Below are 13801 nucleotides of genomic sequence, written 5' to 3'. Positions count from 1 at the left end.
CGCCAATCGTACATACTTCATATAAATAGAATGACAACATATTTCTGTCCTTCCATGCCTGGCTTCTTTCACTGAACACAGTGTTTTGAAGGTTCATCCAGATTGTAGTATACATCAGAATTCCATTCCTCTTCATGGCGGAATAATAGTCCACTGTATGGTTAGACCAACTCTGTTGTTTGTTGAAGGACACTTGGGTTGTCTCCTCACTTGCCTTTTTCTCAAGGGAGGGCTGAGGGTGGAGGGCAAGGTCAGAGTGGAAGTATGTGAAAATCTCACTTTGGTTTAAGTATCTTACTCCCGTCTCTCAGTTCTCTTAGAGACAGCGGAACACAGGGAGGGCCGACTCTTGGTCCCAGCATCCTGCAACACTCCGCAGCTAGCTTTCCCTCTGGGAAGCCTGTGAATTTATGGGGTTGGCAGAGTGGTGTTCACTCAGTTTAATAACCTTCCAATATGGATTTATTCACCATGTGATCTGACACTTTTTAAACACCGGGAAGGAAAAGAGAAAAAAAGAAAGGAATATTGTTAGTCTGGGCACATCCCTGCTGCTCCAGGTCTCATCAGTCCCTGTCAGAGCTCAGCCCTACTCAGACTGCCCACTGCTGTCACCGAGCCCTGCAGAGCCAGCCAACTCAGCCCACAGGGAAAACAGAAACAGGACAGCCCAGTGTGAATGTGAATGTTCGTGTTTAAGGAAACAAGATGCTTCTACAGAAATTCACATTTTGTCAGAAGACAGTTAAGGTACTAAATGGTATAATTAAGAGTACCAAATAAAAAATGTTGAAAGACTGTAGATCTTGAGGGGCGCCTGGGTGGCTCAGTCAGTTAAAGGTCACACTCTTGGTTTCGCATCAGGTTATGACAGACGTCATGGGTTGTGAGACAGAGCCCTGCATCAGGCTCAACGTTCAGAGGGGATCTGCTTGAAGATTCTCTCCATCTGCCCCTCCCCTCACTCACACATGGTCTCGCTTTCTCTCGCTCTCTCAAATAAATAAAATAAATCTTTAAAAAAAATTTTTTTAAAGACTGTAGAACCTGAGAAATTGAGAGCAGTGTGACATACTGGTAGGAACCTTGACATACAAGGGTAAGCATACATGTCTATCCTAACTATACTCCCTGTTCCAAGAGGTTGTGTTGATGTTGGTGTATCTTCCTGGGGTGACCGCCTACTTAAAAGTGAACATCGAACAGATGCTACCTGAGTTTTTGCACTTATCCCTACTTAAGCACATCATCCCAGTTACTCCCCAAAGTTTAAAATTTGCAGTCTCGCTGCCATCAAAGGTTAAATTTTATGGTTCTTATTCCAGATATTAAATATTTGAGGGTAGAAAGGAAACTGCTTTGTTTTCTTTCCCAAACAACCTATCCAATTGTGATGGACTCTGTGATTTTACATATTGGCTCTGGTTTCATCCTGCCAATTAGGTTCATGGGAAACATCATAAATAGCATTCTGGGAGATTTGATGATCAGGAGAAGTCAAATAAATCCTCATTTATACCGACATCTGAAGACTGAATTGTTGGGCCCTTGGTCCCATTCCAAACACATGTATATTGGATAAAATACACGAGATATAATTACATCGATGTCAAAATTGGAAGATGGAATAGGAAATCACTGGATACAGAAACAGAGAAGAGATTCAAGCCTAGAGAGGAAAGGAGGAATAGAGGCTTAGGCTGTCCACCAGGCAAACTGATACAAGTTCAGGTCCTGGGGAACAGAGGAAGATTGGGGTGTTAGCATTCACATGGCTCCCATAGTTTCCACCTCAGCCAAGGACCTAAAGGAACTGCTGAATTCATGAATTAGGGACCACAAGATAACCAAAAATATACTAAATATAAATCCTTCCCCTTAAGAAGAATTGGGCAGTAAACTTAAGTCTCAGTTGAAAAGTCCTGGGGAAAAGGCCAGAAAATTCAGATTCTTTAAAACAATGATACACTTGACCATTGCCTAAATCATGTTTTCTTTTAATACTGGTATTAACTGAGACAATGCAGATAAAGTCAAGTTGCTAATTCTGTTTTTTATGCACATTAAATGAATCAGAAGCATCATCCATATTGTCTGTCCTAATGAATATCCCAGTTATAATTCTCTAAATGTGATCATCAAAACTGCACATAGATTTCTTAACAAACTGTAGAAGTGAATTCCCCCAAAAGAACATTTAGAAGAGAAGCAAGTAGGGCTTCTGCCGAATTGGTCTATTATTAATCAAACTGCTCTGCTTCATCAATAAAATGATTAAGAGCAAGTTAGCACTGTTTACAGAATTCATTGATCAAAGCCTTTGATTTTATGGTCGGGGACATGGTGTGGGGTAACATAACTGCAACCCTTCTGTAAATCTCAAGCTGTTAGGATTCTTTGGAGTCACAGAATCATGGCCCATCCATGACAGATGATTCAGCAATGACCATGACTCAGATTCTGCTCAGTGGGAACAACACAGAGCTAAGGAAACAGGTTTGCTCTCTCAACTACCATTCTTCACCTACAGACACTTTTGTGGTTTTTTGTTTTGTTTTGTTTTTAAAGATTTTATTTATTTATTTGACAGACCGAGATCACAAGCAGGCAGAGAAGCAGGCAGAGAGAGAGGAGGAAGCAGGCTCCCCGCTGAGCAGAGAGCCCGATTCGGTGTTTGATCCCAGGACCCTGGGATCATGATCGGAGCTGAAGGCAGAGGCTTTAACGCACTGAACCACCCAGGCACCCCTACAGACACTTTTGTAATGTACGTGAACTACATAAAGCTTTTCTTATGGAAACTGCTCTCTCTGTTCCCCACTTTAAATGGACAGTTTGAGTTTTATTCTCCAATCTTAACTGTAATAATAGTAGTGATCAGGTATATTATTGACTGTAACCTAGGACTTGGGCCATGCGATTTATATACATTACTCAATCATTGACTGCAAATGAGGAAACAGAGACTGAGTAACCTTCCCAAGGTCATTTGGAGAAGGTGAGAGAAGCATTGGGCTCAGGTATGTTTGACTCGGATAATGGATATTATCAGGGATACGCTTTTATCTAGTGTAACAACTGCCTCTAACAGCAAACGTCAATATTGGGAAGAGAGAAGTCCATTGGCAATATTTAATTATAAGAAGATGTAGCCTACATTTATGATACAAATATTCAGTAGAGATGTTATCATTCTGCAAATGATAGAAAAAAACTGTATTTCTTGATTGCATACATCTACTTATCTGGTATATAGTTGGATACTTCACATACTATATACCATTTAATCCTCATACAGTCACTAAAAAATACCAATTCTTATTCTCATTTTACAGTTGAAGGGATTCAGACTTAGGATGGCTAAGTCTCTCACAAATTCACAGAGAAAGTAGCTGACTTCTAGTGCAGGTGCTGGATGCTACACCATGCTGTTAGTGTGACTTTATAAATGCATCATTAAGATTGCGTTCATACCAAATATTTGTGTACAAAACATATTTGTAACATATTCTTTCATCAACAGGCATAGTCGCTATTTTGTATTAAGGACTGGAATAAAAATAATCAAACCGTCTCCAAAAAAGTAAAATCTTTGAAGGATCCATCAACAGATTATAGACTGTTAATAGCTGGAACATTAGGGTTTATGGAGCACAACCTGCTTAATCTTCATGGTAAGGAAACAGCTCTCCAGAGAAGTCCTGGTTTATGCAACCTCTGATTAGTGGTGAGACTATGATCAAGTCTCTAAAATGGCAGCTAGAATTCAATTTGTGCAAAAACCGTGCCAATTGGGAAGACAAAATAAATAAAACAAATAGCACTCTGTGTACGTACTGTTAGCTAGATTATTACCATCACGGGTACCAACATGACTACATTAAAATGACCCTAATGGCCCACTAAATTGGCCAACCTTATACCCACACACATGTGGTCTTTGTGCTCATTGGACAACAATGATATTCTCTACTTGCTGAATTGATTTCTCAGATCACAATCTGAGACTGTGATTACACCTATTATGTAAGTTCTTCTCTGGTTTCGTATGAACCATGTTCGTATGAACATAATTAAATGTTATGTTCGTATGAACATAATTAAAATGTCTCATAAATTTAAAAAAATACACCAAGAAACTTTGGACTTCACAATACAGACATTATTCAGAAAGTGACTATAAAACCTGGAGTAGGGTGATAAGAGCATCCAGTTTGCCTGTGGCGAACCCAGCCTGTGCTTGGTGACGTAGCTTTACTATCAATAACAACTCATTTTACTCTCGAAAGTGGCCAACCTTGGATGATGAATTATCTGGTTTAAGCACCTCATTTCCAAATTGGTTAAAAATTTAAATATAAAGCTATTTTAGAGATGATGCAAATTTACAAACGTGATGTAGGCTCTAATCCAGAAACCCAATGTGTTCTTAGTGGCAGATAGAACAATGAAGAATTCCTTGTGTTCACAGAGAAAATCCAACTGTTTTCTGGATAAGCTAGGTGCTGTCTTTCAGAGAAACTAGATGATTCATATGAATTTTTAGTTTCTCCAGAGGACAAGAACATTACCTACATAACAACAAAAATGGTAAGTTGAATCAAACACCTCCGTCTACGTGAATGGCTGCAGGAAACTCCCAAACCCTCCTAGATGATCCACTCTTGGAGGAGCATATGCCTGAGTCTGTGAGATAAGATACATCCTAGGCCTCACAATGCATGACTTGTCTATTCCCTGGAACTCCTGTATTGCATTTTATTATTAACACAAACAAAAACATGCACGAGAGACAGTATTTCCATCATTACAGAAAGGGTGTTATGTCCTCCGAGGAATATAGCAGGACCCTCTAACTAGCCATCCGGCAACAGCTCCAAAAGTCATTGTCATAATCATAGTTAGGTTCTGAACAATGCTTGGCTATAACATATAATAACGTGACAAACCGACAGCAGGATGCTGTCCACTTCCAATGGAAACCTAACAGAGGTTTAAAGACATATCCTAATGGAATAACCTTGTCACTGTCAGGAATATTCCATTTGTAAGCAATAGAAACCCACTGGCATTAGCTTCAAGTAAAGAGAAATTTAGCATAAGGTTGAAGTGGGAGAATCATGTTGAACATCAGTGGGGGCAAATGCATTTGGATCTTCTCGTAAGTTGGAAAGCTCTACAGGCACTAAGCTACCACCTCTGGGACAAAGTGGGCCATTACTGCTTTTCTTCTTATCTCTACATTAATCTGCTTCATTCTATGACTTTCCTCTGTCTATTAGAATTCTCTGCTGACTTGTTTCTATACAGAGCCCCCCCAAAAGGCATCTCCATTGTAGCTTCCTAGTCCAAGTATCTAGTTCAGGTCCTACTTCAAGTACCCAGCCTTCGGGATTCTAATTCTAAATTCCCAGGAAGAAGCAAATCTGACTGGCCCATGAGGTAGGCATGTGTGTCAGTGAGCTATGACAAAAGAGAACTTAAACAAATAAATATAAACATGGGTCCTCAGGAACCTGATTTGAGCAAACATTCCCAGAGGAACCTACATATGGGTATACAATGGTTGTATGCATTTTTACCATATTCCTATAGTACCAAGGAAGCTTATTTTTTGTCTTTTCCCAAATACATTTGGAAATAAGTTGGGCATCAGTGGGCACAGGGAAGCATCATGTTCTGAGTAGTAAGTATTGCCATTTTAGCATACTCAGCCTCTGAAACTTCTGTACAGAAGATCAGATCATGTAATTCCTGAGAGTCATGGCGAGAAGTACCAACCAAGGCACCCAGTGTGGACTCCCAGTGCAGAGACTGATGGTGTTCATCACTCTTTACCTGGTCTGCTGTCCTCTGGGTACTCTTCCCTAAGCCCTGTGACTCTCACCATCTCTAAGTTTTCCTATCCTGTCTATACCAGACCTCAGGCTGGAAAGAGAGGGTCTTTTTGATAAAAGATCAAAGACATAATAAATATACCCTTAGGCAGCTTGACCAATATTGTCGTTTAGACATCCTTGACTTCTAAGCAACATGAAAAGCTCTTGAAATCTTAAGGGGAAACAGACAAAACTATACCAAAGGCTTCAGTTTTTACAAACTATCTTATTTTTTTTAACTTGATGGCTCATATCATTTAAAACTCATCTGCTTTTGTGATTTATAATTGTTTGTGTTTTGGGGCACCTTGGTGGCTCAATTGGTTAAGCATCCAACTCTTGATTTAAGCTTAGGTCATGATCTCAGGGTCTTGGGGTCAAGTCGTCAAGCTCCCTGCTCAACAGGGAGTCTACTTCTCTCCCTCTCTTTCTGCCCTTTCCCCTCACTTGCACAGTCTCTCTCCCTTTCTCTCTCTCTCTAATAACTTGCTAAAGGATGTGACCACATTGTGGTTCTTGTGAATTAAGCCTATGTTACTGCTTTTTGAGGAATTATATTGTTACAATTTTAGTTGGCTTTGCTCAGTTTTAAAACCCCATTGATTTTAAGTACTATGAAAGTAGAAATAACATCTTTTAACAGAGAGGACAACACAATAATTCAATAATTTGGAACTTGATCATAATTTTAATACCATTTCCTATTTAATTTAATTCAATCATCATGTATTGAACACATACTATTGATTAGCCAAAGCACTATGGAGATTAGAAAGATGGGGCAAAAATATATCTTCTCCATCCTTCTCCCCTGCTGCCCAAACATCCACGAGTCCACATGACAGATGGAGATAAAATAAATATAACACAAGAGAAACTGCAGTAAATAGGAAAAGTATGGAGTGTTTGGGGAATAGGGAAAGAGAGATTAATTCCAGTTTGAGGGACACATGAGGAAATGGAATTGAAACTAGGTTCTGGATTTGAGGTAAGCAATCTGGTTATTCCATAGCCTCAGGATCATCACTTTAAGTATGATTTCTTTCTTCAGAAAATATGTATACAGAATTAGTATGTTACATTGATAGTCAACACAGGGGCATGTCAGAGTCACCTAGGAGATATTTATTAAATATACACATTCTCAATAAACATAAGGCCACCCACCCCTGTGTCCCCCAGTTTCTTAACTGGTGAGACTTGAGGGCACACCCCTCCCCTCACACAGACACATACACATAAAGCAAGACCAAGTGTGAACGCCCCGGTGAAGCTTTAACGTGTACTTCAGTGTGAAATGCAGTTTCTATAAATACTTTTTTTGGACAGGTAATGTTCACATTTCTTGGGAAGATCACATTTAACTCTTAAAGTTACAAAATTTATCATTATAGTTCATTTTTATTTAAGTTTATCTTATATATATTTATGAAATGTACATCAGTCCTTCCCGGAACCCATAGAGTAAAACCAAACCAAACCCCCCAAAACCCAGAAAGACAAAAAACAAAACACAAAATAGGTTGATGATAGATATCTGGATGGAGAGCTAGTGACCTGAATGACTCAGTAGTCTTTCTTTCTGCTCGTGGAGAGCCAGAGTTTGAGGAGTCCTATAAACAGGCCCAATCCCATGCAAACATAATTCACCAAGCCAGGGTGAAACGTCTTACTGAGCCTCAGCCCAAGCCCACTCCATTAGTCACAAATCCAGATAGAAAAACCCCAGGCTTCAGTCTACGGCCCTAATACAGACAGCATTGAGCCCCTGGAGCTTTGTATTCTCAGTATAAAAACCTTAACAACATATGTTATAGATTGGTCTCCTTTCTCAATAATTTTACTTGGATTCCTTTCTTTTGAGCACCATAATCATAACCTTAGAACACCCTAAGCTGCCCATTTCAGCTCCTTTCCCTTTGTCAGCATATAGTGCAGAACTGACATATTCAGTTTACTCTTGGAGCTCATTCTTGCTCATACAACATAATTACTTCAACAGATTAATATTTTTTAGATAATTTACATGTGTTGTAGCATCTCTTCGTTGGAACGTTTGCATGGGAAATAGCCAAAAATTTTCATTTAAAAAACAAAACACAACTAATACATTCCAGAGCCCGACCCCCAACAGAATGAATTCAAGGCAACTTGCATGATGGAATTGTTTAACTCTCCTCCACTACCTGGCATGCCAAGGAAAATAAAAAGGGCTAAAGACCCCTGAAATGGATCCCTCAGCTTCTCTCATTCAGATGTAAACTGCAATCCATTCTGCCACCAGCGCCTTTGCAGGGAGGTAGTAGTTTGAAACAAACACGATTTCTCTTTCTCAACTAGTGCAGCCATTTCAGGCTGGTTAATTACTCATCAAGTGCTCATAGTTTGTGAAGCTGTGTCAGAAGCATTAAGTAGGACAATAATAAAAGAGGAGGGACTGTTCTGTGAGCGAGCGAGAAGATGGGTTTTGAGGAGAGAACCCTGAAAAGGAGGATGGATCACTTTCTTTGACAAAATACCTGGCTGGCAGCTGAGAAGGACGGGCGGGCGGGCCTTCCGCTGTGAATGTTTTGTCTTCTCCAGGGTGTCCCAAACCGCCATTGAGCATAACGGTGTGAGAAGCAGAAGAAATTGATGCAAAGAGATGGGCGATACAGCTTCAAAGTCTGGAAAATTCCTGAAGTCACCTGAAAATAAGATATTATTTGAACCTAATTTAAGAATCTAGTAACTGTAAAGGCTGTTATTAGTCATGTTATACCACGTGAAGAGATCAACTCTAGCATTAAAAAAGTTACCTTACGACACAAAATACGAAGGGTGCCCACGGCCTGTTCACGCTAACCCCGGGCACATACTTGGGCCATTTTACTTCTTTTCTTCTATTTTATTTTCCTTATTTTCTTTTCCCACCAAGTGAGCATAGCTGAATGCTGCAATGTTTATAGAAAGACAGTACAATTTAACTGCCTTTCTCCCATTTGTATTTTAACTGTGGGGAGGAAAAAAAAAAAGCTTTCACATCGAAAGACTAAAACCGTAGGTGTAAAATTTCAGGTAGCAGTCAGTAGATAGAAAAGTTGATTTTCCAAAATCATGCCCGGCACTTCTAAGTCCAAGCCTGTAGACTGTCCCTTACCTTGACTACTATTTTGGAGGTGAGAGTTTCTTCGGGGATAAGGCTAGTTTTAGAGAAACATCTGTATCTCCTTTCCTTGATGTTGAAAAACTCTCCATTCTTTTCCGCTGTTGTCATCTTCTCTGTGTGACAGGATTTTTAGAAGCAAAGTTATAGTCCATTCAATTGTTCATTCATTTGCAAATGTTTTATGAGTTCCCACAATGTTTTATGCAATGTGCCCCGTGTGCTAAAAAAATCAATGAACCTAACACTGTTGCTATCTTCAGTTAGTACAGTACAACAGTGCACTGTTGGTGTTAAGACAGAAGTCTGCTTAGGGTTACACCAGGGGTCACAAGAAGTAAGTAGTAAATTTTATCTCCAGTACATGCTGCTATACGAACCGAAAAAAAGGACATTTCTCCCACTGTGTCAAAAAGATAGAATAGTATCAACCCAGCAAGAAACTAGCACTTGCCCTTACTTCAAATGGGAAAAGATATTTTGGAAAATTATGTTCTCATTTGAAGGCATTAGGTTAACCACAGAAGCATGATAAGAATTGTGAAACTTACAACCTAAACATACACTGGAAGAAAAAGCGATTAGAGAATTGACCATACATGGAGATGTACCCTAAATAATGTTTCACCTACGCTTCTGTAAGCCACTTTTTCAAAGCAAAATCTAGTCTTTAAAATCTTGTCTGGTTGCGTCTCTCTATTTACCTATCTACCTGTCTGATGAGGAAGACATCACCTTTTACTTCTAGCAGAGTGCCTTGCACATAGTTGGTGGTCTAGAATTATTCCTTGAATGCTAATGTCAGAAACTAAGTAGCATGATGTGAGTTGTGTAAGAATTTGCTTTTTCTCTAACACAGGTGTCTTCTTAATTCTCTTTTGACTTTTGAAATGTTTGATATTCAAATATTTGATATTTGATCTTTTAAGTTTTAGATGAGAATTACAATTTTTTATCTACATTCCTTTTAGCTTTTCAAGAGATATGTATTAAGCGTTTGTTTTGTACTAGGTACAGATCTAGATACTGAGGATTACAAAGAGCAAGATAGACCAGGACCTTACATTCTAGTGGGGTAGACAGACAATAAGCAAATAACCAAAATGATAATTTCAGGTAATGATGATGAGTGTAGAAAAAAGTAAAACAGTAAGTTAACACCATGTTCTAGAAGTAGGGATTAGATTGTGTGATTGGGGAAATATAGGGGGAAGGTCTTTCGAAAGAGATGGCATTCAGAGAAAAATCTGGAGGGGCACCTGGGTGGCTCAGTAGGTTGAAGCCTCTGCCTTTGGCTAGGGTTGTGATCCCTGGATCCTGGGATCAAGCCCCGCATGGGGCTCTCTGCTTGGCAGGGAGCCTGCTTCCCGCCCCCACCTCCCCTCTCCACCTGCCTCTCTGCCTACTTGTGATCTCTGTTAAGTAAATAAATTTAAAAATCTTAAAAAAAGAAAAAAAGAAAGAAAGAAAAGGAAAGAAAAAGAAAAAAGGAAAAAAAAAAACACTTGGAAATGAGAAGGCACCAGTGAAGCAGAAGTCTGGAGAATTCACAGAATAGCCACTCTGAAAATCTGACACAACCACGCAGACTACACGCAGACTAGTATGTTCAGGCCAAAAATCTGGAAGTTTTCCTTGATTCCTCTTCTTTCCCATCAGCCCTTCATCCAAACCACCCTCTAGTCTCGTCAACATGACCTATAAAACAGCATCTCAAATCTCATCTCCCTGAACAATTCACCGTCTATCACTAGTGTAGTAGCAACTAGCCACATACGGCTATCGCTCCTCTGAAATGTGTCCAGTCCCGATGCTCTCAGTGCAAAATATACAACAGATTTCAAAGGCTTTGTATGGAAAAAGGTAAAATATCTTAACAATTTCTGTCTGGATTATATAATGAAATGATAATATCTTAATATATTGAATTAAGTAAAATACTTTTTAAATATTAATGTTACCTGTTTCTTTTTACTTTTTTCTGCTATATATTTTATTTTGGAATGTGATTTTTTAAAAATCCAAGAGTTTTCTTTTTTGTTACATGTTGTTATTAACTAAAGTCCATAGTTTATTTAGATTACCTTAGCTTTTACCTAATGTCCTTATTTCATTCCAGAACCCCATCCAGGATATTACATTACATTTCGTTTTCATGTGTCTTTAGGTTCATCTTGGCTATGAGAATTTTTTAGGCTTTTCTTATTTTTGAGACACATCAGTCCGGTAAATTGTAAGACGCCTCTCTTTAAAAAAAAAAAAAAAAAATCAATTTATTTAAACTAAAACAAAAGCAGTTTACCCGTATTTCCTGCTTCCCAACTCCCCACTTCTGGGACCGACCAATCTGTTCTTTGAATCTGTGAGACTGTTTTTAAAAAATTTTGTTTTAATTCCACAAATAGGGGGGATTGTATGGTATTTGTCTTTTTCTGTCTGGCCTTACTCTACTTAGCATAATACCCTCAAAGTCCATTCATGTCATCACAAATTCACAAATGACAAGATTTCTTTCATTTTATGGCTAATATTCCACTACACACACACACACACACACACACACACACACACACACCCCAATTATTTTATCCATTCGTCCCTTGATGGACATTTAGTTGTGTATCTCGGCTATTGGCTATAATAATATAGACAATGCTGCAATGAACATGGGGGTGCATATATCTTTTCAAGTTAATGTTTCCTTTTCCAATGTGGGGTTCGAACCCTTCACTACTCAGAAAGAAGCTCCGGATTTGGGTTTTCTCCTTGTGATGAGACACCGTACCAGGTGTGGGGCTTATGGAGGAATTATGTTCCAGCCTCTCCAATCCACTTCAGTGTAGTTCTCTTCTCATTTGCCCAATGTGTAGCCATCACCCACCCACCACCTTTAAATTTTTTTTTTTAAGAGACAACTGTCCCATATGTAGCTACAGACTCAGTGTGACCATGGGAGAAGGTTAGATCAGGATTTCCCTATATCTTCTTTTCTAGTACACACATTAAGTCTCTAAATTTCCATCAAAGAACCACTCAGCTGTCTCTCACAAGTTTTGATAGATAGTATTTTCATGATCACTAGGTTCCAAGTGTTTTTAAATTTCTTCTTTAACCCACAAGTTATGTAGCATTATGAATTTTTAAAATTTCCATATATGTGGTTCTTCATTTGTCTTTTCACCATTTTTAAAGTTCTGATATAATTAGGAATTCATAATCTGAATGATATCTATTCTTTGAAGTGTATTGAGATTTTCTCTATTATCCAGCATATGATCAGTTTTTGCCAGTGTTCTGTATGTGCTTGGAAAAAAGTATGGATGCTCTAGTCATAGGTTGTAGAATTCTCTACGTCTGCCCGTCCGATTTTGTTAATGGGCTATTCGAATTTCAGTATCCTTGAAGTTTTTGTCTGCTTGAGTTATCAGTAATTGAGAGAAAAAGATGCACTACGAGAGTGGAGTTATCCATCGTTGTCAGCGTGGGTCTCTGTGTAGCAGTATTCTGGGATTCTGAGGCCTTCTACACCTATGAACATTTGCATCTCATCCCCAAACCTGAATGTCACTCTGGCTCCATATTAAACTTCTGTTTCTAGTTCTTCTCCCTTCAATATTTTAAAACTCTCCATTCCATTGTTCTTCTGGGTTCTAATGCTGCTATTAAGAAATCTAATATTTAATCTGATGTTAATCTTTCATACTGTAAACTTTTAAAAGCTTCGGTCTTAGATATCCCAAATTTCACTATGTCTGTGGGTACAGGTTTTCCAGGTCACTTTCAGGCTCCATGGGCCCTCCCCCCTGAGGTCTTTTACTTGTTTATCCATCCATTCTTCCATGGAAACTTCTTATTACCATTTCTCTAAGAAGTCATTTTCTTTGGGGGATTCCCATTATCTGTATGCTGCCCCTTCTCTTCTCCATATCTCTTGATTATTTCTTTTTCTATTTCTTTGGGTTTCCTTCCTTTTTCTGTGAGATGACCTCAATCTGGTCTTCCAGTTCTCTTATGTGTTCCTTAACTGTATTCCTTCTGCCATCTTACTCTCCCTTGTTCTTTGTTTCAACTACTAGACATTCCATTTGTAGTATGTCCACTTGGTTGCTCTTGTATTTCTTTGTTTTCATATGTCTAACATCATCCCTTATCTTTTTTTGCCTGTTTATTGGGGGCTAAATTTAAATGCTCGGTCCATTCTAATGGTTACACTTCTGATGAAATCTATAATCTTTTTTATCTCTTCTGAAATAGTTGTACTTCTCAAAATAATCTTGTCATGTGCATTCATCACCCCCACCCCCACTGGAAATGCATATGAGAATGGATGTAGGGTGACCCACTAGGGCTGAGGGGAGTTTTGGGGATGCTGGACTAAAACCATGACAGTCCCAGGTAAACCAAATGGCTGATCACCTTTCTGGACCCCATTTTGAGTCACACCAAGTTGCTCAGGGATGAGAATAAATGAACTCTAGAGCAGAGAACCCCAAATCTAGGATAATCACGCCAAACACTCTCTAGATCTAGAGTTTGTTTTCTGTTTCCCCCAAGAGGAGAGAAGCATATCAGAAGGAATAGTTCTTAGGTTGAAAGTCATGAGCCCAGGGAAGTAAGTAAGAGAAGGAGGTGAGAGTGGTCAAATGTCCTAAGTTGGTTAGGACCTAAGGAGTTTCTTGGCTCCTTACAACCACCTTACAAGGTCCTTATAAGCCCCTGTGTGGCCTTGATCTTCCCCCTTAGTCCACTTGGACCAAAGCTTTGTGTCACCACACAT

The sequence above is a fragment of the Mustela erminea genome, chromosome 15 (assembly GCF_009829155.1).
Source record: "Mustela erminea isolate mMusErm1 chromosome 15, mMusErm1.Pri, whole genome shotgun sequence".
NCBI lineage: Eukaryota > Metazoa > Chordata > Mammalia > Carnivora > Mustelidae > Mustela > Mustela erminea.
This window is presented reverse-complemented; position numbering follows the sequence as displayed.